We start from the raw sequence: 13,456 nt of genomic DNA, 5'->3' as shown, positions 1-13,456 counted from the left end.
CACTTTGAGAACCACTGGTATAGAAAGCTGAACTAATCACCTGGCTTATCTCTACCCACTGAAGCCCCGGGAATAGACTTATTTGAAGAAGGCCAACATGCCTATACCTCTTTATAACATCTGGATAACAGCTGACCTCTGCTCCTAACCTATCGTCCCCTCTTGCAACCTCTTCACTAACCTTTGATGAAGACCATTATCAACTTAAATTTTTTTCAGACTGAACTCCCACCTCCTCTGGACAGCTTTCCTCAATTACCCTGGCCAGCGATGCCTTGCCTTTCTTGGCATCTATGGAGCTACTCACATAGCTTTGACACTAGATCACCGTTACAAGTACTCCTAATCACTCTATGTGTTCGCCTCACTTAAGCTCAGATCAGAACCAGAAAGGCAAGTCCAAGTTATGAACAACTGTGTGTCTCCTATGAGAGCTCAGAACTACAGCTGAAATGAGAGTCCACACAGCCTGCCACTTGTGTGTCCAGTACACCGGAGATGACAGCCAGCCTCTAGAACTCACTGGCCACTAAGCAGAGCCCTGAGTGGTACTGGTGAACATCAGGGCATGATTTTGTTCTTCTGGATCATGATTCCAGGTACATCTGTCAACAGAAGAAAATGGCACTAGAAAATACATTTTCACCTTCAAACCTTCAAAATCCAGGCCAACCAATAATACTCCGCCCAGAAACACATGAAGATAAGCCTTCTCCTTTGTCCTTTCTCTAGTGACCAACATGACGATAGATGTCAAAGGCAGAACATGTGCCAGAATCCTGTACAGATGGGATTCAGTCCCACATGGAGACCCTGGGTGGCCAAGCAGATATTACCGGGGTGGTTCTCAGCGCCGGCTGTACATCAGAACAACCTAGGAAACTTGTCAACATCCAAACGGCCAGGCTCTACCCAAAGCCACTTAAGTCACACTTTGAGAGTGGGACTCACCTAAGCCTCAGCATTTTTAAAGCTCCCCTTAGCAATTCCTACATGTAGCCAAAACCAAGAAAAGCTGCTATATTTTCTCCTTAACTCAGACACACACACCCCCAGAAATGCTAGTGTAGACTTGGCAGGGCTCTCCATCTTACTTGGGTCATTCATTTAGGCCCTTAGGATGGTCCTGAAATGTCACCAAGCAAGGCAAGAAACACCTTAAACCAAGGTCAAATATCAGGCCAAAGAGCTTGTGTCATGTAATCATGCTCAGTCTCCGGAAGCCTCAGCTGATTGGCAGAAAAACATAGGTAGAAGTTTGGAAAAGAAGAAATTGTTCCTCCCTCCTGCAGGCTCACTTGAGAATTAAACAAGATTAAAGGCACAGTGGCTGGCATGAAGCAAGAGTTCAACTTGATCACAAATGTCACTCACCACTCTCAAAGGGACTGAAGTCTAGCAGGAGATGGATTTCCTGGTAGGAACAGGAATCACCTGTTTTCCTCAGAGGCCTTTTCTTACCCCTCATTGTCTGTTCCCACCACCCCCATTTATGTTGCAAATGGCCCTGGGAGCCCACCCTCTACTTCACCCCATTGCCTGAGGGCTTCCAAACCAGTCCTGAATAGATGCTCACGTGCAATATGGGATTTGAGGCTGTGCGACCTGACTGAGCTAAAGTGATTATATTGCTCGTCCTCATATTTGGTCCCTGCATGGAAGAATGGATAACAAAACTCATACATCAGAGTAGCTGCTCCCCAACATTGTCAGATGATAATTATGTGGAATAATGAAAATTGGTATGAACATAACAAGGGGTAAGGAGTTACCCCAAAAAGCAAAGGGAGGAATGACAGGGAAAACTTTTATAAATAGCAAAAACCTATAAAGTGTTACAATGTAAAATGGCTTCTGCTGTCTCTAATAGCAGTTTGTTTTGTTTAGCTCAGAACTAATAGGCACTGAAGGCACTAATTGCTGAATGAGGCTTTTGGTCTTACCCTTAGATAACAGGGCACAGCAAGGTCTTGAGCTCCAATGAGACTGGAGCCATCTGATTGTAAAAGTGTCTAAATGAAAGAACCATTGTTAACATTTGCTTTCCTGACCCTGAACACCCGCTTCCCATGGGCTAGGATAGATAGCTAGGCGAATCTTTAAGGTAGACTTCCCAACAGCAAAGAACTGCTACATCTGGGTTGAAAGTTAACTGTCTTACAACCATGATTTTTATATCTGTAAATCAAATGTAATCACCTGAATGAGGTCATAGCTGTAAACCCTATAAAACCTATACACAATCCTGTAACAGGGCTTCACTTTTCTTAGGGAGTGGAGTCTGCACATGTGAAATAAACTTCTTTCAGTCTTATCTGTGTCCAGGTATTTGGTGTACTCGCTGGCTGGGTACAACAGAGCCCAGTGTCCCCTCCCACAGGAACATAGCCAGGTGCCTGTAAGGGAACACAAAAGCCCAAGAGGGCCACAGCTATAGTTCATGCTGGAGGTGTGGGGGCGGTAATCTGGGAGGCAGTGGTCAACAAGACTCCTGTGCAGGTGCACCTCTTCATCCCAGTGTAAATAACTTATGTAAACATTTGCCCCATATAAGATCTGGAACTGGCAGTCACTATTGTGTGTAGCAGCTGAGAGCTGAAAGAGTGACTGGACAGATAAGGAAACTGGGTGACTGGGCAGTTACAGTGGCACCTGAAAATAAAGATGCCCAACCCAGTCCACAGCTCTGCATCTCTTCTTGTTTTGTTTTGTTTTTTGAGACAGGGTCTCACTATGTAGTTGAGACTGACCTGGAACTCACTATGTAGCCCAGGCTTGTATCGAACTCACAGCAATCCTCCTGCTTCAGCCTCCTGAGTGCTGGGATTACAGGGGTGCTCCATCATGCCCGGCTCTGTGTCTCTTCTTTGGGCTGCCTGAATCTCAAGTAAACCACCCTGATCTGAACTGGTGGCAAGAAAATTGGCATATTATGGTGGGATTCCCCACAGCCTGGGCTAAGGAGGAAGCTTCCTTAAGAGGAGTCATCCACAGCAAAGAGTTAAGAGACCAGCCCCACAGTGGAACCTTGGAAGCAACGATAAATGCTGCTCATAATCTGTGTCCAGAAAGAGCACATGTTGCCGAGATGATGGAGCTCACTGACATAGACAGTGGAGTCCATGCTGGTGCTGCAAACAGAACTAAGTCTGGGTCTAAATCAGACCTAGAGGTAGATCCGGGGCCCAGGCTGGGGCTGCTACAAGGGAAGCAGTCTATCAGGCCAGAGAGCACATGTGGACAGACTGATTTATAATAGTAGTACAGACGATCTGGAGAGACTACATCCAGAGACCATGAGTACACGGACGTGATGGACATCATACGGGGCTGAACATGGGGCAGGCATTGCCTGACAGCAGCAGAAGAGGTGGCTGGGAGGAGCTCAGTTGAGGATACTGGAGCAGTTGGAATTGGCAGTACCCGGGAGCCAGGAGGCAAATCAAAAGCTGGGAGTGAGCCCAAGGCAAGGCAGAAGAGGCAATTGCAGTGCATTCTCAGGAGCACTGCTGGCAACACTTTGAGATGCTAGGAGGCACAAAAAGAATCAAGGAACTCAGTCCCTATGGATAACTAAGCTAGAAGGGCACCGCCTGGAATTGAGCAGAAGATGATGAGGAAGTATTTCATGAAGCAAAATGGACGGTGCAGCAGGCATAAACCCAGGTTTCCCTATGAACTGGGTGTTCATGTAACCACCAAAGGCTTCAGCTGGGGATTGTGGCAGCGCATGGAACGCTACACATGCCTGCAAGATTTTGATCACAATTCTATAAGAGGGTAGAGGCCAGGCGTGGTGGTACACACCTGTAACCCCAGCACTCAGGAGACTGAGGCAGGAGGATTGTAGTGAGTTTGAGGCCATCCTGGAATACATAGTGAGTTGAAGTCCAGCTTGAACTACATAGTGAGATCCTGTCTCAAAAAAAAAAAAAAGGCAGGGGGTAGAAGTCCACTATCCCCTCACAGAAACAGCCAGCAGCTATATACACAGCTTTGCAGGCTTGTGAGTCAATCACCAGGGAGGTTCCCATGAAGGTGCTAACCACCCATCCGGAAGTCAAGTAGCTGCACTCATAGGTATCTGTCCCCAAGATAGGGGTCGCTTAAGCCAATTAGAGGTCGTATTTAGAGTAACAGAGTGCTCCACGAGTCCCCTTTCTGTGGAGTACAGTAGGTGTTAAGGCCAATAGAATACCACCAGTATCAGTACCAGCAAGTGCCTGGTATACCGATGGGTCAAGCTGCGGGATCCTGTCTATCACAGGATAGAGAGCTGTTGCAGCTGGAAACAGACACCATGTAGTATAATACTTGTACTAGGCAGAACAGTCGGTGGGGCTGAGCTGAGAGCCATGTCGGTGATGATCACCCAAGAGGAGGCCCCTGTACCATATGCACTGACAGTTGAGCAATATACAGAGACCTGATATATTACGGCTATCTATGTGGAAAGCCCCAGATTGGCTGGTTGGCCATTGCCCATGTGAGGCCAGGCCATATGGCAAGACCTATGAGAGATAAGCTACACAAAAGAGGGTGAACAGGTAAAATGGACACTGTCATGGCAAATAAAGGTACTACACTGTCGCAAGTTAGCTCTCTTAGCCTTTTGGGGAGAGAGGCTATAGTATGAACCCGGTGTGATTCCGTGGGTCTTAGATGCCTGGTCCCCCGAAGTTACTGTATGCATGGGCATACAGAACAGAGAATTCTTGCAGAACACTTATGTGCTCTCACTGTGGCCTATGAAGGTTCTCCTTGTGCTGCTATTGTGACATGTGAGTACAAAGGTCAGGTCTGTGGGCCTGCATATCCACTAAACCATCAGCCTGAAGGGGGTGGAGTACAAGAGGAAAATGAAAGCCCAACAGGGGCACGACTGAAGTTCAGGCTATGAACTATAGTTCAGTCAGTTCAGGCTGACTATAGTTCAGGCCATGACTATTATTCAGGCAGCAGGTCAACAAGACTCCAGGCAGCGGGTCAACAGGACTCCAGTGCAGCACATTTCTCCATCCCAGCGTAAATAATTTACATAACCACTCTCCCCACAGAAGGTCTGCTACTGGCAGGCAGCCACTATTGTGTGTAGTGGCTGAGAGCAGCAAGAGTGGCTGGACAGGTAGAGCAGCTGGGCAAATAAATACAGCAGCACCTGAGAATAAAGATGTCAAATCCAGTCCACAGCTCTGGGTCTCTTCTTCGGGCTGCCCAAATCTCAAGCAAACTTCCATAGCCTGAACTGGTTATAAGACAGTGCCACCCACTCCTGGATGACCACCTCACATAGGGCTCCCCAAGAGGATTTGGTGGCAGGCTGGGCCCTGCATGTGGTACCTGTACAACCCCTGCATAGTTGCCTTCTTCCAGGGCCTAAGAGCCTCCTCCTTTGGGGCAGCTCTGGCTTCAGGGGTAATTAACTAATTATGCAATGGTTCATTATCCAATGAGAGCAAAATGTCCAGCCACAGCTGGATGAAACCAATACAGGGGGCATGAAAGATCAAAAAGCATTGAAGATCAAGGCAAACTTCATGGAGTCATTTTTTTTCCCATTCACCCCCAGTCCCTCAGGAAAGAGGAAGACAAGCCTAGAGGTTCCTCCCCATTTAATATCTCTCAGAGCACCTTGCATCCACACCTGGGCAGTGTGAGACCAGGAATTCCCCTGGGGTGATTACAAGGCGATATGGAGTCACCTGTGCCTCCAGCCTCCCTTTTCTGAACCTTTATCCCTCCTTGGGACCTCCTTGGGACCTCCACACCCATCAGCTCTCACTCAGACATTGGAGGGACCCTCCTTTCCCACAAGGACCTACTCACAGGAGACGCATTAGAGTCAGTCCTTCACATCTTTGTGTGACTTCAGTTCTGTGTCACCTCTCCTTCCATGATGCCTGGAGTAGGACGTCAAAGCCTCACGGCCACAGTTTTTCCTGGGATGAGGAATTCCAGGTATGGCAAAGCTCTGGAGGAGAAAGAGATGGTGGCGGGGTGCAGAGGAATTTTGGGGCCTGAAATTACACTGAGCGAATCTTGCCATCTCCCACTCTTTCACTCTGACCACTCTGAAAATGTTCACATGCCTCAGAATTATGTCCTTGGTCAAGGTCGCTCATCTTTCTACCATTCTTTCCTGGTCCTCTCTGTGGAATGCAGAGGACTTTTATTGCTCCCCATTCTAGATTCTCTCACATTCTTACCTCTCCAGGGTGTTTCTGAGCACCGCTCCCATGTATCAGACTGGCTGCCAAGTAAGAAGTTTCTACTTTCCCCACAGCAGGAGCTATCTGCTTCTTCCCTACTCTTCTACCTCGGGTGACAACTGCTCTGTGTGCCCCTTTCCTCTCCATCCATTCTTCAATTGCCTGAATTAGAGCCCCAGAATTCCCACTTACCTATAATAATATTCCATGTTCAATGGGATTTTAGGAGCCCTTGCGGGTGGTTTTCTGCATGGAAAAGATTATACAAAATAATTCTGGTTTTAAAAATCAATATATCTTTAGCATTATCAATTTTTTAAACTTCCTTTGGCTTTTTATCCTCCAACTAAAAGATTTACTATAAATAAATATTAACCTGACATGAGTTTTTTACTACATCACCAATAATACTGTGAGACACTCTCTTGGGCAACGTTTTCAGTAGGTAGAGTTCTTACAGAGCTAAGGGTTGAGCCGGGGCAGATGTGGAGGAACTGAGCTGGACAGAGAAGATGAAGACTATCATTTTTAAGTGGCATGTTGTGCAGTGACATTAAGTATGTCCACTCACACGGTTTTGGTAGCATTACCACCGTCCATCCACACACTTGTTCACCTGCAAACTAAGTCTGTGCCCATGACATACTAGCTCCCATTCCTTCCCCCAATCTCTGGCAACCACCATTCCATTTTTTGTCTCTATGAATCTGACCACTCTAGTTACCTCAAACAATATTGGACTTCTTACAACTCATTCGTTTTTCTTAGCATAACGTCCTCCATGTTTATCCATATCACAGTTTGCATCAGAATTTCCTTTAACAAAGCTGAATAACATTCCATTATACATATATACTACATTTGGTTTACCCATTTGTCTACCAAAAAGTTTCCTTTAGGGGATCTGGGGGTGTTGCTTAATGCTAGAGTGCTTATATAATAGGCTCCAGGCCCTGGGTTTGTTCCCCAGCACTGCAAAAGCAGAGGAAAAAAAGAGATTCCTTTAGCTCTTAAGTTCTTTTACAGATTTTTTCCCCTCTATATATAACTTTAGCAAATTATAGCAAACATCTATATATCTTTGATTAATATTTTATCCCATTTATAAGCTTAAATACATTCAAATATTTGTTATACATATAAAGTTTTTATATATATTTACATATATATATATATAATTTCTTTGTCAAACACAATTGTCAAAATCTTACCAATTATTTAAAGTCTATAAATGTACAAGTTAAAATGATAAATATATATATAAGGCCAGGGATCTAACTCAGTGGTTCTGCTGCCTGCCTCGCAAGCGCAAGGACCCGAGTTGAATCCCTGGTACCAAAAGAAGAAGAAAGAAGGATAAATATAGTAACTAAAATTCTGATTCTTCCAATATCACACGTGAATTTATGAAACTTTCGACTTAAAATCACAAATTTAACTCAGTTATTCAATTATACTTCTACTTTTAAATTATAAGTATCACCCATTCTATCAAATTCTGTTCAAATCTACAAGCACTTAAAATGTCAAGTGTCAGTCTTGACCTGGTTGTGAAATGGTTAATGAATATGCGCTTTAATTTCAAGCTACAGTTTGACAAGATACAAAAAACCTCAATGAAACAGGCAGCCAATGAAGGTGCTGTCTCTGCCCGACAAAAACCATGCCATCGCGGGACAGACAGAACACAGAACACAGGATGAAATGTTCCTAACACAAAGACAACAACTATAAAATACAGAATCTTTTCAATGCCAATTCATCTGAAAATATCCATACCTCTGCCCTGATCACTGCATAGACCCTAACCCCCTATACATGGTAGATAGGCCAGATGTCTCTTCCCATCCCTTATAAAGCTTCCTCCTTTTCTTTGTTCAGTACTGACAGCCTCTTGTTTGCCATCAGTCCACCACTGCCCAAGTGAATAAAGTCTGTTTTCACTAACCTGCTCAAGTGGTCTCATTCCTCTCCATTTGTTACACCAAGTACCCATAGAGTATTCTTAAGAGAGTTAATAGTATTTGTATTTTTAAAAATCATTTGTATACAATACTTAGTTTCAGGTCCTTCTCGACCTAAAAGGAAAAAAAAAGAAAGTTTTCCCGGAGGCTGGATTCACCAGATTTCTCAGAAATAACCACTGGGATTCACTACACAGATCACTGAGCTCCAGTCAGATCCATTAAGTCTAACTTCTGGGGAAAAGACCAGGTAATGTGCATGATTATAGAAGCCCAGCTTTATTTCCTCACAATACAAGCAAGGTGAACAGACTCTGCTTTAGGAAATTTTACTTCCCAGCAAAGTCTGCACACCAGATTTTGTCCAGGTTCTGACTAGCTTCCAGAGAGTGCTGCTGAGAGCCCCCCATACACAAACACAGACCTGATCTACCTTGCATTTAGGGGCCTAAGTAAGTTAATGAGTTGACTCACCTTCCCTTGATGTCAGATCTTTAAATTGCCAAGTCAGATTCCAGCCTGGGGCTTCATTCCTTGACTGCATTTTGCTGGCTCTGTAGATAACGTACAGATGTCTTTATCTTTGTCTCTGCAGAACTTTGGGCATCTTTCTGTTCATGTTTCTCCAGGCTCTCAGCACCACGTGACCCTATGGATATTATATTTCCCCATTTGAACTCCTTTGGCTTTGTCCAACTCCTCAGACTGAATGGCCAGCTCATGCTCCTGATGGCTCCTGACCGGTACCTGTTCAGTCCTGGCCCCTCCATGTAGCTGCTGCTGATCTTCCCAGCATGCAAGTCTAAGGCAGCACCTGATAAACCTTCCCTGGCCCACCATCACCAAACCCCTAGCCTGGCACAAATGACCTGGCTCTGAGACATGAGCCTTCCTGTCAGCAGGACTCTCTCAGGCTGCCCCCATCCGGTCAGAACTCACCACAATTCTCCAACAAGCAGTGCCATGCTCTGAGCCAAGCACCTTATATGCATTTTGGCAGAATCCTCAAAGCCACAAGTGAGACCGGCTGCACCCATCTCCAGGCCTTCACCCTTACTGATTTGTCAAGAAGGCCATCTCCTAACTTTTGGATTCCTGCTTACCCAGTGTAGAGGTGTCTTCCTCTGTGAAGTGTTCCTTGACTACTAAAGTTAGGTTTATTTCCCTCCCTTTGTGTCCCCAGCAACCTAGCAAGTATTTCAGTTTGCACACATCTGCAACTATTTACATACACAGATAAAACTCTGCGAGGCCAGGGACCCTCTCTCTATGCATCCCTAAGACCACAGAGCCAGGCTTATTAACTGAATGACCTCATTTCTCTCCCCCAACTACATCAATCCCAAGCAGGAATCCTGGGCTCCCCCTCTACCACCAGCCCCTAGCTCTAAGTGTCAGCTTTTCATAGCATTGGGTTAAGAACAATAAAAATTTAGCTCTTTCCTTGGTATTATAGCCAACATGCCCCAACAACTAGTGATCCCAGAGTGACACTGGCCAAGATATCTGTTCCATGGGGTATGCAAACAAGCGTCATGTCAACAGACCTTGCCAAAGATGTCCAGTGCTAATTCCTCTCCACAGTCTGGCCAAGTAGGCAAGCGTGCATGATGCCTGAGTGAAGCCCCAGCCAGAATGTGTCTACTCCAGCTGCTGGCTCCATGGCCTATGGGCATGACTCCCACAGCTTCTGCCACCAGGGTCAGGCCCTAGCCTGAGGTCTGCTGATGGCAGGCTGGTGACTAAGCCACTTCATGTATCTGCAGCAAGCATCAGCTCTTTCTTCCACCTCTCTGTGGGCAAATGCAGAAGTCTTCATCCAACCTGTAATCAAGATTCTCCATCCAGCCTGTTAACCCCAAACTCCAGGAATGAAGGGATTTTGTGTTTGTGGAGCTGTTACAGGTGTGAGCCAGTAAGAAAAGGACCAGGACCTGGAACAGTTTCCCACAACCACCAACAGCAGGGCTAGGTAGCAGTTGGAAAATGTCCACCAAACCAGAGCTAAGCACATTTTTTTTCTTTTTGGTAACGAGAACTGGGGAAGTAAGGCATGAGTTTTTCACACTGAACCTACACTGAGTACAGATAAGAGGAGCAGGATAAGCAGGGGACAGGTTTGGGACAGGAGAGCGGTGGATATGAGAGGTACTTATAGCTTCCAACTGGTTGCTACAGTAAACAGGATGTGGCCACCATAGGATTAGACTTAAGGTTTTAAGATACTTCTTTTATTGGTGACCTATTGTTTGTTAGCTGATTAACCCTCCTCACCTCTCCTCTCTGTCTTTCCACCCTATAATTAAACTTAGGACAGCTCAGAATTTCTCTCTTATCAAACTCAACATTAAAGAGAGTGGACAAGTTTAGAATACCTGGGCTGGAGCCTGCCTGACCTTTCTCTCTGGAGGGATAGTCCTTGCCAGAACTTCAAGCCTCAATGAAGATTGATTTCTCCTCAGGCCCATGTTGAAAGCCCAGGGGACAGGACTTCATTTAATGGTTTTCTGAGAAAAACACCTGGAGATTGACAGCATTTCAGGTCAAGTGTCCCTGATTCTGGCTAAGGCAGAAGCCAATGTCTGCCAACAGAATGGCCAGAAGATAGTCTGCATTCAAACTGCTCAGTACAGAAGGGCATGGCTGTTAAAAATGGGGATTCCCTGGCCTACCCCAAATCTTCCAGTTCTGAGTCTCTGGAGAAGGAGGTCCAGGAACTGCCTAATTAAAAAGCCTCTACCCAACCCCTCCAAGTAATTCTGGTGCTTTCTAACATTCGCAAAGCACTGTCAGCTGCTACAGTTCAGATGCTAAATGCCCACGTGTTAAAGGCTCATGATTCTACTGCAAAGTGGTAGAACTTTGTGAGCAGGGCCAGGTGGGAACTCCTTAAAGCCATGGGGGCATGCCTCTGAAGGGACCTTTAAGATTCTGGCTCCTTTTCTTTCTTTTGCTTCCTGGCCACAGGTAAACAGTTTTCCTCTACCACCCACCTGTGCCACTACATGCTGCTTCACCACAGATGCAGAACCAAGGGGAAAATTAATCATGAACTGCAACCTTAGACCTATGAGCCAAAATAAACCTTTTCCTTTTACGAGTTAATATTGCAGGTATTTTGAAACCTAACACACCTGCCTAGTCCAACAGCAATAAGAAATCAACATGCTAGCCAGGTGTAGTAGCACATGGCTGTCATCCCAGCTACTCAAAATGCTAAAACAGGAGAATCATGCATTCAAGGCCAACCTGGGCAAAATTGGTAGACCCTGTATTAAAAAAAGAAAAAAATAAAATAAATCAACATACTTCACTTTCTAAAGCAAGAAGAGAGAAGTTATCTTTGAAGCAGGCTGTAATTTCATCAAAGTAAAAGGGTTGCAACCATTAACCTCCATGTGAACCCCGTGGTTTTGTATTTACCTCCAGATAACTTGTGCATGAATGCACGCTTGTGGTGTGTATGCACGCGTTGTTGGGAAAGATTTATTTTGCAGCCCAAGATGGTTAGAATAGATGAAAAGGGAAGCAATAAGAGAATAATGAGAATGAGTCAAAAGAAAAAAAGGGGAATCTCCAGTGGGATTGTTGGACATCATTTATTTGACCAATTTAGTTCATCTATTTTTGAGCACACTAGTTATTTCTAATTTTTTTAAGCCCAGTAGACCTATGGTAAACACCCCTGAAGCTATATTTTTGTACATTCTTAGAATGCATACCCTAAAGCATCCCAAAGCCTGGGTGACTATACTATTCATTCATCAAAGCAAGATTTTTCAGGCTAATCTCAAACATTCATAGTAATTAATAAACAAGAATGCCCTATGAAGGACACATATACCAAATTAGCCTCCTGAAATGATGCAACAATTTATTGTCTCACAGGTAACATCCAAGGATCTCTGTCCCATGCCCCTGCTAACAGTGCCAGGCTCAAATCACCACCACTCCCTCAGGCCTTTCCTGCCTTTTCTTTTTTTTGCTACTGGGGATCGAACTTCGGACCTTCTGCTTGCAAGGCAGGCAGCAGTACCTTTGAGATAAATCCCTGGCTTTTCTTGCTAACAGTGAAAAATCCCAGAAGCAAATGCCACTGGAAATTTCACTGGTCAGGTGGCAATGATTGGCCTATTTTTTGTGGCAGGGAGAGGACAGGTAAATAATTCTTTGCCAACAATTTGACTTCAAGCAAGTTTTACTGTGGTTTCTGATTCAGGTCTGTCCGGCAGGATTGGCCTCAAGGCAGAAATGAATGAATGACCTTCCTTTCATGAACATAGGCCAAGGTACAGGCTCAGCTAAAAGGTAAAGGCTCCATCAGGGCCTTGCCTCAGACCCAGGCATGAAAACACAGATAGCATCTGCAGCAACAGTCTTACCCAAGAGACAGTCCACCCACCAGAGCTTGCAGCTGCTGTCAACTCAGCTGTACAACATACAGAATGTTATGAGGAACAAGTTACACTTTCTCCTCAGATGACTTCCTCTTGGATGGATCTACTAAAACCATTTACCCAAATTAAGCAGTCACTGAAACCACAAAAAGGAAAAGACTGGATCTATTGTGAAGATGTTGTCTTACATCCAAATAATATATATACGGCCTTATTTGTTTTATTTTGGTGGTCTGGCTATCTGCACTCTCTGGTAAAAGATCCAGCCCACACACCAGCCTGCCTTGCTGGGCTGGGTTTCTCAGGTATGAAGTGGGCGTGCATGACACATCAATGAAGAAAGGGCTGCAAGTCCTCAGATTTCTTGCTGCAGGCATTTGTGGCCTCCTGAGTTAAAGCAACCTGATGAAACCAGTCATCTCAGCCACCCCAGAGCTGTTTGGGAAATACTTGATTCCTACTTGTTGACTCCTATGCCAAATGGGCCCTGACAACAATCTCTTTTGGAACAGTTTTACTTGTAAGCAACCAGCTCCTTGACCTGTAGGGAACACAGCCTTCAGTTTCTCATAATAGACAATGTGAAATAGGAAGAAAAGATCTAAAAGGGAATGGAAAGTGGGAGGGGGAAAGAAGGGATGGAATTAATATGAGAAAATGAGAAAATGGAAATAAGGTCTTTGTAAATAGGGAGGGGTGGAGGGGATGAAGGGAGGGCAGGGGAATGGGGACAAAATAAGAACCAATATATATTATGTAAGGGTACAAATCTCCAATGATGAATGTCATTATATTGTATACCTAAAATGTACCAATAAAATTAATTTTTAAAAAAAAAGAAACACTCGGCCTGCCTCCCTCTCTCAGATAAGCTTCCTAGTGGGGT

At 44.9% G+C, this 13,456-nt stretch overlaps 1 long non-coding RNA gene across 1 annotated transcript; it reads right to left on the bottom strand.

The window, feature by feature from the left end:
- Positions 1–6,421: 6,421 nt before the first annotated feature.
- Positions 6,422–8,805, bottom strand: LOC117286333. Its single transcript, XR_004517460.1, has 3 exons — positions 8,648–8,805; positions 8,158–8,287; positions 6,422–6,455 (listed from the first exon to the last, which is right to left on the bottom strand). It is a non-coding gene; the product is annotated as an uncharacterized LOC117286333 (long non-coding RNA).
- Positions 8,806–13,456: the final 4,651 nt, after the last annotated feature.

This window comes from Fukomys damarensis, unplaced genomic scaffold, assembly GCF_012274545.1.
Source record: "Fukomys damarensis isolate Sample0158 unplaced genomic scaffold, DMR_v1.0_HiC HiC_scaffold_2, whole genome shotgun sequence".
Lineage (NCBI taxonomy): Eukaryota > Metazoa > Chordata > Mammalia > Rodentia > Bathyergidae > Fukomys > Fukomys damarensis.
The sequence above is the reverse complement of the archived record's forward strand: the minus strand, read 5'-3'. Positions and strand labels throughout refer to the sequence as shown.